The following is a 12,297-nucleotide window of genomic DNA, read 5'->3' as shown; positions in this document are numbered from 1 at the left end:
ATAATGAAAGGTGGCACATACTTCATCAAATCAAAGGCCAACACATAGCAACGCCCTGGCGACCACCACAACCATAATTTATCATATCAAGTTTTGCATGCAAGTGCCACTCATGTTTTTGACTGGAAAAGAGGAAACAAACCTTCAGTGCATTAAGGAATTTAAAAGAAGTTTCTCTTCTCTTTTTGACCTGCTCTTGTTATCAGACAAGAGGAGCATTGCTGGAGACCATGTGTTTTCGTGTAGATCTTGGTTATTTTTCTAAAGAGGTTTAATGAAAGGTCTTATGCTTCAACAAACAGTTTTTCATATCCTTCACAATTTCTTCCCTTTATTACTTTGTGTTTGTCGGATTTGTTGTCGGCCCCTTGTAAGGTGTAGGGTGCGGCAATGTTTCCACAATTGTTCCACCTTTCATTCCCAGGTGTATCTTCCGTTCCACCCAATTTGCTCTCCGTCAAGGATCTTGTGTTGTAGAAAGCAGGTTTTTGATTGTCAGCCAGCTCCTCTCGTCCCAGGAGCCACATCAAATACAGCAACACCTTATTTGCCAAGAAAGATGCACATCACTCCGCTCCAGGCCCATCACTACTCTCAAATCTTTTTAAGAAGCTTTCGCCGTCGGCTCAAAATTCATTGGCCTTTTGTGCAATTGAAGGTGCGACCGCTGGACATCTTTATGTACTTTCATATCCCTCCAGACCTACAGGATTTGAAAACCTGTTTTTTTATCTGCTTGTATCAAATTCACACCTTCCGATAGCAGGGAGCACTTGAACAGTGAAAGAAAGAGCACTTGAAAAGAGAAAGAATAAGAAATCCCCAGGGGTTCTTTTTTCTGCGTGAGGGAACACATTGTTTGTACATTTTTTACGTGCGCTCGGTCGAGGGGTCCGCCCGCTCTGACGTCAGGGGTGCTAGGATCAGGCTTAACTGCTCCAAAGAACTGGCACCGATGGTTTCTTTGCCCGAGGGAAGGTGGATGGGGAATGCAACTTGATTCAGATGCAGACAGCGGTGTATACCAAGCGTCCTTACAGTAGAATCACAGTCTGTCACTCCTTTTAGCCGGGACGTGGATCTGCAAACCTTATTTTAATTTAATAATTGAATCCGTAATCCTTATCATTCCGTTCTTGTCCACAATCCATTCTTAAAAATGGAAAGTGATTGATGTTGCTGCGTTTACATGCATCTTTATAATCTGACTCCAAACAAAATGATCATTATTATAAGTATTATAAAATATTGACTGTATTTTGCATGTGTTTGCATGTAAACACGGACTCTTTCTTTCTGGTTTTGCTGCTTTCATTTTTAAACAAAGTTTGTGGAAAATATGTCTTGTTTGGGAGGACAGCTCATTTATAATTCAATGTTTTCCATGGCATTACCAATTCCAACCAGTTTCGGATCAGTAGGAGCACACCACCGCATATAATACAACAACAAACTGGGTAAACGGTTTTGTTTTGTTGTTGCCATGGTTTGTCATTATTATTTCGGTTTGGTATTTCGTTGTTGGTTGTGCTTTAAATTACTATAAAACCAGTTTGCGTGGTAACAACGTTCTTAAATCCTGATGTTTGAGTGATATTATGTGTAATTATCTCCTTTTTGGCATTTTGAGGAAGTGTTTTCCGGGAATTTTTCTTTCTCTCATAAACCCTAAATCCATGTCTGCTGTCTCAGACTGCATGTTCGTTCATTAAATAACCTTGTGCAGTTTTTATTCGCAAGGTAGTTTTCTTATTTGGAGGAGAGGATGTTTAATGTCCACACTAGATTAAATGTAGGTAAAGATGACATAAGTGCAGATGTGCGAGTGCTACTTAATTTTGGATTTGCATCTTTTGAAATCTAAAGGAACTTCTGTTGATTCAGAAGTTGTCCTTCATCATCCGGTTTCTCAAGGCTCTTTTTCTCAGAAACTAGAAGGTTGCCACGTCATATGCCCATGAAAGAGCACATGCGTTGTCATAGCATAATTTATGCCACAATTTCTTGCTGCAAGAGAAACTTTTTATTTTCTCCTTTCAAAGAAAAAGTTTTTGTTTTGTTGTTGAAAGGATGTTAGCGCATATGTTCTTCACGACGTCAGATCTTAGGTGGTTTTCACCGTTAGCCAAGCGTTGCGTAGATCGCACATGTAGGTTTTCCTCCTGGCTCGGCTTCAGTGGCTCTTGATCTCACAGGTCTGAACAAGCCCCTCTCCTGCCGTGATTAATCGCTGGCAGTCTGAACTGTGGGGATCTTGCGTCAATAAATCGTCACAAGGCATCTCTCCTGCTTCGAACATAAACACAGAGACGGGCCGAGCTGTGATTGAAGCCGGGCCAGCGCTAGTTAGAGCTCTACCAGGCCTTTGAGTCGCGAGGGTCGTTTATTTAACACCCAGATTTTATTAGAAGAGATCCAGCCACAGGTCTCTCAGGATTCTTTCATCTGCGGAAGGCCAAGGCCTAAATCTGCCAGTGTACTTTTTTCCTCTCAAAAACAAATGAGGCGGAATTTATTTGAATCCAAATCTAGGGAGATTTGTTTAGCGACAAAGTATTCTGAATAGATTCTTGAGCAATTGTTTTTCAATATTTTTCAGCTTTCTGATGATTATTGATTTTTTCGATGTTGACTTTATAGATCACATCTGATGATGTTAACAAAGCTGGTCCAGACTTCCCGTTTTAGTTTTTTCATGTTTTTCTTCGTATGAAAGTGAGTTTACTGGTTCATTTAGTAAAAATGTGTGGAAAACATTAAAATAACATTTATTTAAAACTACACAAGGTATGTTAACCACAGTTTTTCCTCAAATTGACACGTTAATGCAGTTTATAAGCAAAGATCAAATTTCACCTAGATTTTCACGAAATAACTTAGGTCCAATTGGAAACTATGGCTGCACAATGTACTGATATTACAAAATTACTAATCGCAACAATAATTTAAAAAAAAAAATTTTCCCCAAATTGTCAGATTTGTTTTTGCATCTGTTAAACGTGGCTGTTCACTTTCATAAATTGTAATAATGCTTTCTTTCCCATTTAAGAATGGTTGGTTCATTTAGTTTTAAAGTATAATTTATGTTTTTTCACAAACGTAAGGGATTATCATATTACATTATTTAAAGTATCCCATTTTTCTTCAATATTGTGACCTTATTGGCAAGATGCATGTTGAATCATTGAATAGTTAAAGATATTAAGCTAAAATATTTTTTAGTTGTATCACCCAGCCCTAAAACAGGTGCATACCAAAGAACCTCAATATTTCCAGCATAAGTTTATACCGTAGTATTATTTTACATCTCTTCAGTTGATTTAAACCCATTACTCATATCAAGCCCGTGGAGAACACTACGCTCTTGCATTCTATTAGATTTGGAGAGGTAATGCCTGCTGGAGGTGAATCCTGCTGTACATTCACCCAGAAAGACTGAATGTTGAAGGAGAGGGAATCAGACCCTCTTGGATTGCACAGATGCACCGAAACCCAAAATATCCCTCGATCCTTTTTCAGCTCGTGTTCTGTAGCAGATGGTTTTGAATAATTCATGTCAAGTTTGTGTGAAGCGTTCTGCACCACATTTATCCTGAGGACTGTGAGATTATATTATGTTTCACCAAGAAACTTCTCTTTCCAACGCTGACAGAAGTGTGATTTTGTGTTCAGATGTGCAGCGGTTTTACCAGAACAAGTGGCAACCTCATGAAAGCATTTCACCCTAAAATCAAGACAAACATTATGTTTTGCATTAATAATTGATGCATATTTTTGGAAGCACTTATGTTTTGCATTGAAAACATTTTCATTTTAATTAAGCACCCCTCCCCCCAATTCTCAGTGCTGTAATGCATTCAGTCAATTACATTTTTTCCTTCATTATATTCTCATTATAGGATCTCATCAAAATGAATATGATTTTTTTCTTTAGAAATCATTGTTTACATGTCGGTTTTGAGAATTGAATTAGTGTTGCTTAATACGTGAAGGCTTTATTACCATGAGGTTCACGAGTCAAGATGTAAGCATCACCTTTTGCTTTGCTAACAAGACAGCTTGGTTTGGTTATTACAAAAAGTAATTATTACATAGAGCGGACATATTTTGTGACACTTTTTTTTGTGCAATTTTAGGGGGAAATCTGCCATGGATTTAAACTATTTATAATGTGTTATTAGTGATTAAGTCTTGTCAGTAATTGAAAAAAATAACAACATTGGTGTCACGAGGCGGAAGAAAGAACCCAAGCGCAGGCAGCAATGAGGGGGTTAAACAAGATTTTTATTTAAAACACTCAACAAACCGGCAAAACAAAACCCACAATGGGGAAAGCAAGACTGGGATGAACTATGAACGAAAACAAGAACACGGACTAACTAGACTAAGAAAACAACACTTGACAAAAATCTAACACTAACTAAACTAGACTTACTTGACACGGACAAGATCACAGGCAAAGACAGCACTCTGGTACGAAATACTCACGGCATACGAGGACCATGTAAAGCATACAAGCACAACATACAGAGTGAAAGGTATACACAATACAAAAGGACAATGAAACATGAGGAGTATTAATGAGAACCAGGTGACAGAGATCAACCACTAAGGGAAAGCTAACGAGATGAAAAGGGCGGCAAACACAGACGAACCGAAGCATGACTATATAAACCAAGCCATGACTTTCTCACACAAAACCCTAAGGCTATGCCATGACTCCGCTCCAAGAACAAGAATAAACATGACATGATAGCGGAATCATGACATGTTGGTGTATAGATTCATTGGTAAAAAAGAATGTTTTGGTTTACAAACCATAGTTTAGGCTGACCTGACACATACAGAGAACAGAAAGTGGAAAGTCGAGCGCTCCGAAATCTAAATTGATGGATATTATATAAATATATACACACATGGACTATATTAAATTAAAACCTGTGAATGTGTCCTGTGGAGTGATAGCAACACTTTGAAAAAATTAACAATGAATACAATCTCTCTTACTGTATGCTTTCATTATTATAGATTTAAACAATAATATTAAATAATATACTGTATTATTAACGGTTTGTTTTCTGAGTTTTTGCTTCGTCACACTACCCAAATACCAGTTTCACTTCCACAATATGGAACAAAATACTGCTCAGGAATTATTTTTAAGAGTCACTTCTCCTTCATCACTATGCGGACTTGTGTGGAACAAAGAGATCTTGAACCACCTCTACCCATCTTGAGCCTTAAAGGTGAATAATTACCCAAGTTGTGCTTTTGGATCTCAAGTGCGCAGCAGTCCGTAAAACTGAAATCAAGATGTGGTTTTAGGGCATTGTTTATCAGTGTGAGCATTGGTCTGTGATTTATGAAGTGTAGAATTAGTGTTGTAAGGTCACAAAAATGTCATCGTCATTAGACAACAAGTGCTCTGGAAAATTCGCCATCGCAGAGAGATCGATTTGTGTGCGCAAGATGAGAGGGGTGGGATAGTCCAAACAAAACCTCCTCAGAACAATGGAAATGATGAGAGGCTAATGAGATTTATATGCTGTTATTGTCTCATTTGTACGTTTTCCGTAATATCCAATTCGGCTAATCCGATTCGGGATGAAATATGCCTTTATAATGAATTTAAGAAAGGATCCGAGCTCCGCTTTGCCAAAAGCAAAGTTTACAATTCATTTATTCCAAATTCAATATGACGTTATGAATAGGCTGCAAAAGCTAATCCTGCGTTTATGGATGCGATAGATCTGACTGCATGCTTGTCATTTTTTATATGAGTGCATTATAATTTTTTAGGAAAAAAAAACCTTCAATAAAAAAGCCCCACATGTGCCACACGAGTGTGTCGGAACAGGCTGCTAATTGCAAAGTTAAAGGCATTTTGACATAAACACACACTTGCTGTGCACACACACCATTACAGGGTGTTTTATAGCTGTGGGTAACACACATCAAGGCCTGTATGTCTCCCAGGCGAGCTCGATTAAAGATCTAGAGGCTCAGGGAGCAGGCCGGTCCTGATGGGGCAGACTGCAACATTACGAGACAGACAGCCGGCCAAACCAAGCGACTCTGCACCTCTCAGTTAAACAGCCCTGGTGGGAAAGGCACCAGCTTCAAAGCCCCAGAGCCAGATGTGACAATGTTTTCTTTAAATAATCCTCAACATTTCTTGGTTTTTACAAGCACGCTTGTTTCACAGGCCTCTGCAGTTTGTTTCCATTTCCTGTCTGAATTGTGCAAACTTGTGTAATGTGCTTTGTGTTAAGGACACAAATGCAGATGGCTACCCTTGTGTGATATCTTCTTGTGTGTTCACTTTTTTACACTTTTAAGGAACAGAAAGATATTTGGAAGAATGCTTGTAACCAAACAGTTCTTTGACATCATTGACTCCCATAGCAGGAACAATTTAATTTATACATTTCTTTATTCTGCTGAACACAAATGAAGATATTTTGAAGAATGTAGGAAATCAAACAGTTCTGGGGCACTTTTGACTACCATTGTCATTTTTGTTATCATGAGAAAATAATTATTTCTTGATATTTGTAAGAAAGTTTGTACACAGAAACCCACTTGAAAAAAAACTAGTATACTTAAGTTCTTTTAGCAACAGTATAGTACTACAATATTCAGTATGTGGTACAATTCTTAGATACTATAAAGTTTTGGACCTTAGCAGAGTAAATATTATTGTATACTTTACAATACAGTATTTATAAATGCTGTAGTATACAAAGGGCAGTAAAGTAAAATACGGTAATAAGTAAATACTATAATATTCATCATGCTGCTATATTTACTATAGTAAAAACTGAAGTATATTACATTATTTTTAGATGGGAAGCTTAAAGGCAAAGCTGCCTTGTCTCTGCACAGTTTTTTTTCTTGTCAGTTTGTCCCTAAATAATATTTTGAGGCAAAAATAATGTAATCTTTTCTGAAAACTGTGTGAGTAGCTTAGCAGAATCTCAGAAGTCTTGGAAGTCATAGTGCTGGTTTGAAGACATTTCTAACAGGAAATGGTTCTGAGTTTTAAGATGCTCTGTGTGGTCTTTAAGGCGTGTAGACTTTGAATCTCATAAAGGTCAGAGAGAGGGTGGAAAAATGAAATTATTACTGTACACTGTCCTTGACTAACATTTTAGTGTATCTTTGGGGAAACAATTAAACAATACAATTCTGGATGAGGTTTTTGAATTGGCAGTCCAGTGTTATACTCTGTTCTCTTATTCGAGGCTTGTTCTGTTCCTTATGCATTATGCCAAAAACACAATTATGTCATGTTTATTTATGCAGAGATGACTCAGCAAACAACAACAAATGAAGGGTCGATGTACGTCTGTACCTTTGAGGAGTTTTATCTGGCCAAAAATGAGTTTCATGGGACTTATTTTTAAAGTGACCAACAGCAGTTTGTTTTGTTTTATTGTTCTTTTTAGGGGCATATTTATGTGAAATAGTTTATACTAGAGTGAAATCTTGCGATTAGAAATTGCAATCAGAATTTATATCCGTCTAAAAGTAATCCATGGAGCGGATGGTCTTTGTCTTGAATAACCAAATAGGGAATTTAAACAGCACTCTCTGGTTCCTTGATAGAAAGAAACTTTCCAGACATTAATCCACAGATTAGCAATAAAAGAAAATCCTGTCAAACTTGGCCTGGACGATGCTTCCACTGTTCTACCTCCTTCAGTGTTTTGTCATTTGATAACATTGCTGTTAGAAACATTTACTTGTGTGTCACTGAGGAGATTCAACATGGATCTGATGTTGTGAAGATAGGGTAGGGTCATTTGAGGATGAGCTGCACAGATTTCAATTCAATGTCGATGTGTATACATTTAAGAAAATTGATTGTTTTGTGTTAAAGTGAAAATAATGCATACAGAACAGGCCTTAGTTAGTGAATAAAAAACTAGATTTTTATGCTCTAACATTAAACATTTTATATGCAATTTAAAAAAACAAGTGAAGTCCCCTTGCACATAATTCGCCATGTTCTGTCAACCATCGTTCAAACGCAGCCTTGCCGCTAGATTTCACTGACTGGACTTTAATATCAAATTCGCTTAAATTATATTGAACTGACTAGTTGTACTCGCTTTTTTGAGTCAGTTCAATATAGTTAAGTTTATTTAACTCATAAAGCTAATTTGATTTAACTTAAAAAATAAGGAAGCTGAAATTTGTGTTTTTTACAGTGTGCTATTGATTATGACAGTTTAATAAAAACTTAAGGAGCCCTTTATTGTGGAAGAAAAATTAAAACATTTCTAAATTAAGAAAAAGTATATTTACTATTTATATACAGTACTGTATACTGTAACCTGTCGCTTTGCTTTGAGTATAAAATGTAAAAGAGGCTAAATGAAAGTTTTTTTTGACCAATCACAATGAAAAAAACGTCTCGCACTCTTGTAAAATTCATGAGTGAAATGGCTCATCTGTTGAATGCCAAAAAGCGAGTGCTGGTTTGCTAACGTTTGAGTAATGAGCTGTTTTACACCCGCCTGTGATGTATTGTAAGCGCACCAGGTCTATTCTTGATTAATGATTACAAGAATCTCACACAAACAAACTTTTCTGAGTAAAGACCTTGATGTTCCTGCGTATCCTTACAAACGAAATTCATAAATTGTTAAATGCGCTCTCTGACTACTTTTAGCCTGGTATGAACCTTAAAAAAGGGCTGTGTTACTTTTTTCCCCAACGCTGACGGTAATATTTTCCTGTGTAGTGTCAGTAGACAGAACGAATGTGATGTCTTTGGTTAAAGCAAAATGGATGTCTTGATTTCTTCCTGCGTTTTCCAGCCTCTCTGTCTCTTTCCCCGCCGTGATGTGATTGGTTTGACCTTTCCGAGTGATCACGCCAGCCGCACATCAGTAAGATGAAAGCACTTTTGACCTTCATTCAGCCATAAAAAGAGAACTCGCATTAGAGACCTCTTTAATTTCAGAAATGATGCTCTTGTTGCCATAATGCATCAGAAGTGACCTGGCTTTTTTTTAGTTTTTTCTGTCCAGAATTGTGAAATGTTGGGTTTTGACAGCGTCATGCTCGCCGTACACTGCACCAATGTTAATCTTTCACTTTTTATGTTAGTTCTCACGTGTAAACCTTTGTCTCTGATATAAAACTTTGTAAGCTGCCTATGAAGCATGTTTCATTTTTTTCAAAAGAATAGTTTTCGAAATAAGTCATACAGGTTTCAAATGACAAAAGGCGTGTAAAAGATGACAGAATTTTCATTTTGAAGATCAGATCAAAAGTGGACAAAATAGACACATGCCTGATTACACCTGGTGTTTTAAACCGTCTCTTGTGTCTACTTTCGACCAGTTCTTTCCTGATTTCTTCTAGGCAAGGGTTAATGGGCGGCTCAAGAGAAGGGCTTTTCAGATATTTTCGATCGAATGGACTAAATAAGCGCATGCAATATACATAAAGTATGAATGTGACCGGAGACAGCAAAAATAAAAACGCACCGAGAGCAGCTCTATAATACTGTAAATGTGGTTGAAATCTGGAAAGGTGGGAAAACATGGTGCTTGATTTTATTTTTCGTCTTTAAACCAAACTTTTAGTTGTTCAACCTTTAAAGGTTAAATCCTGTTTACGCGTGATGTTTTTAGACGGAGAATAGGCGGTCTCTTGTGACTGTTCGAACGCATTCAACCATATGAGCGTCTACACCACAAACACAATCCGGTCGAATGCGTTTTCGACTTTCTATGTTAGTGGTCGAAAGTGGACAAGCTCAAACATTTCACATCCCATTAGCACCTGTGTTTAGCGTCGTCCACTTGTGATCCGATCGACCAAAACAGGCTCTAAGAGACAATCTTTTCAGCAGTTTTCCTTGAGTCACTTCTCTCTGAGTCTTGACTGATAGAGTTTCATGCATATTGACCAAGAGTTGTTTAACCGTTTTAAGACCCAATGAGGAAGTGGAGGAAAGGAATAAGAAAACAGGGAAATGGTGCTGCTGATAGGGCTGTTTCCTGCGGCAGAGGGGGCGGCAGTACGCCTCACTGGAGTGAAACAACCGGGACATTAATTCCACAGGTCTGCGGCAGACGGCTGGCGTCTTTTCTGCATCTTTAGAGATTGTTTATAGTGTTTTATCTTGGAAGAGCCAACAGTAAGTGACATGAGCATAGTATGAATTTCAGCCAGTGGCTTTTTTAAGTTTGATGCTTTGTTTGCATTTGTTTGTTTCTTTGTTGTTCTTTTGGTTGAAAAGTACATTTACATTTTAAGTGACTTTTGCTGTAGTTTTACATGATACACTATTTTCAAGCTATTATTATTTTTCTTTTTGTATTCTTTATTATATAGAAAATGCTTTGTTTTTAGATAAAATTATAATTTTTTGAAGTACTAACAATATTTATACTAAATATCAAATACAAATGTTTCTATTTGCAATTATTTACAGAAAATTAAAACTGAAGAAACAGGCCAATATAGCAGATAATATGCTCTATATTTTTTCGGGCCTCAAATACTGCAAAGAAAATAAGTTCATATTCACTTTTAAGCAATAAAACAGTCATATTTCTATATGTGTTTAGGAAAAGTTCTAAAAACATTTTAAATGTGATTTTTATCACAGTTTTCATGTGTCTTGTCATGCTGTCAGTCTTTCACAGTGCTGTTGGATGACTTTGTCAGTCCTGAGGTTTGATTTTGTTGAAATTCAGCAGACACTTGTGTCTGGACTGGAATAACCACAATACATCAAGAAATGCTGATTAAATGAAAATTTGGAATAGTCTAGTAATTTTTTCCACAGCTTTATATAATATTTAACATTTGAAAACAGCCACACTAGACACACTTATACACATGTTTTCTAATAAAAGGAATTTAAAAATATCTGCTTCAACAAAGTTCATATCTTTGGTGTAATGTGGTAAAGTTCAGGTTTGAGTAGGTGGCGTCCAGTACTTTCTTTTCGTGTATAGCTACAATCGTTTATGTATGTGTAATATTGTGGCTAAATCTCCTTCACCTCTGTCCTCTCGAGGCCCCGGGGCCATGTCTCCTCATGCGTGGCGTATGGGCAGCCTCTGTGCCGAAGAACAGCTGTGGGCCGTATGGCAGTGCAACACCCCCGCATTCCTCCTGTTATAAGTGAGTTTTCATTTGTAGCAGACAGCTTCATTGGGCGTCTTTGTCTTCACAGGGCCCTCGGGTGGATGGCTGTTGTTGTCTGTACCCAGTAGGCTCTGTTTTTGTGACTTCAGCAGGCCACAAATCACTGCCAATGTGTGCCATGAGTAAAACTGTTGATGTTTCGGTATATTGCAGTGGTTTTACATCAGGATACTGTGTGGATCATTTTTTTTTCACAATTATATTTTAGGACATGCTGTAGCATCGATGCAAACTCCCTTATTGCTTTTAAACCAAAATTCAGAACGAGCTTGAAAATATAATAATGCAAGAATTAGGGCTGCGCAATATATCGAAATTACCGGAATATCGCAAATATGCATATTGAAATATTTTGCAATAACTGAATTATAAAAAAAATCTAAGTTACGCATAGACCACTTTGGAAGACATAAATAGCGCTGATCCAAAGCTGGTCCCAAAGAACCTTTCTGTTTCAGTGTTTTAACACTACACAATGGTTGAACAAAATGCAACTAACAGAACATTTTTAATCGAATCAAAATGATAAATGAATATCTTAAAGGTTCAATTATATATGTGAGATTTAAAATAAAATAAAAAATAGACCAACCGGAAGTGCTTCTGGACCAGTGTTTACATCTTGCAAAGTGGTCTATATGTTTTAGGTTGATGCAGATAGCAGAGAGACTGTATCTGATGTGTGGATGATGATCAGTAATCAGAAATAATGTAAAATTTGTATATAATTTCAGGTTTTAAAAATGTATTTTACAAACTTGAACCAATATTACATCGCATTATTAGCAAATTATTGTATATCGCATTTTCTTTAATATTTTGCATTCCTATTGGTTATATCATTTTATTCAATATATTTTAAAACAATTTAAATTAATTTTACAAAAATCATTTAGCATGCTGTCGCATTTTTCTTAAATATCGCACAGCCCTACAAATAATCCATGTCCACTGCAGATGAAAGAGGCAGGCGGATATGACAGCGAATAAAATCTTCATCCAGCTTTAAAGAGCTCAACAGTCCAGCTGAAGGAGTTCAAAGGGCAGATCGCGAAGACTTTACAGTTGTAGGATTGAAGTAAACATCAAGTCAACAGCTCAAGACTCAGTCACTGGTGTCAG

The 12,297-nt window shown here is 37.0% G+C and overlaps 1 protein-coding gene across 3 annotated transcripts in view; it reads left to right on the top strand.

The window, feature by feature from the left end:
* hdac4 (histone deacetylase 4) overlaps positions 1-12,297 on the top strand; it is a 155,441-nt gene that overhangs the window by 14,967 nt on the left and 128,177 nt on the right. The window contains exon 1 of one of the 3 annotated variants that reach the window (XM_056754258.1): positions 10,079-10,156. The exons of the other annotated variants lie outside the window; for them this stretch is intronic. The gene's annotated coding sequence lies outside the window, so the exon portion shown is untranslated. Of the gene's footprint in view, positions 1-10,078; positions 10,157-12,297 lie in introns of those variants that run through there. 3 annotated transcript variants of the gene reach the window in all.

This window comes from Triplophysa dalaica, chromosome 8 (assembly GCF_015846415.1).
Source record: "Triplophysa dalaica isolate WHDGS20190420 chromosome 8, ASM1584641v1, whole genome shotgun sequence".
Taxonomy (NCBI): domain Eukaryota; kingdom Metazoa; phylum Chordata; class Actinopteri; order Cypriniformes; family Nemacheilidae; genus Triplophysa; species Triplophysa dalaica.
This window is presented reverse-complemented; position numbering and strand designations above follow the sequence as displayed.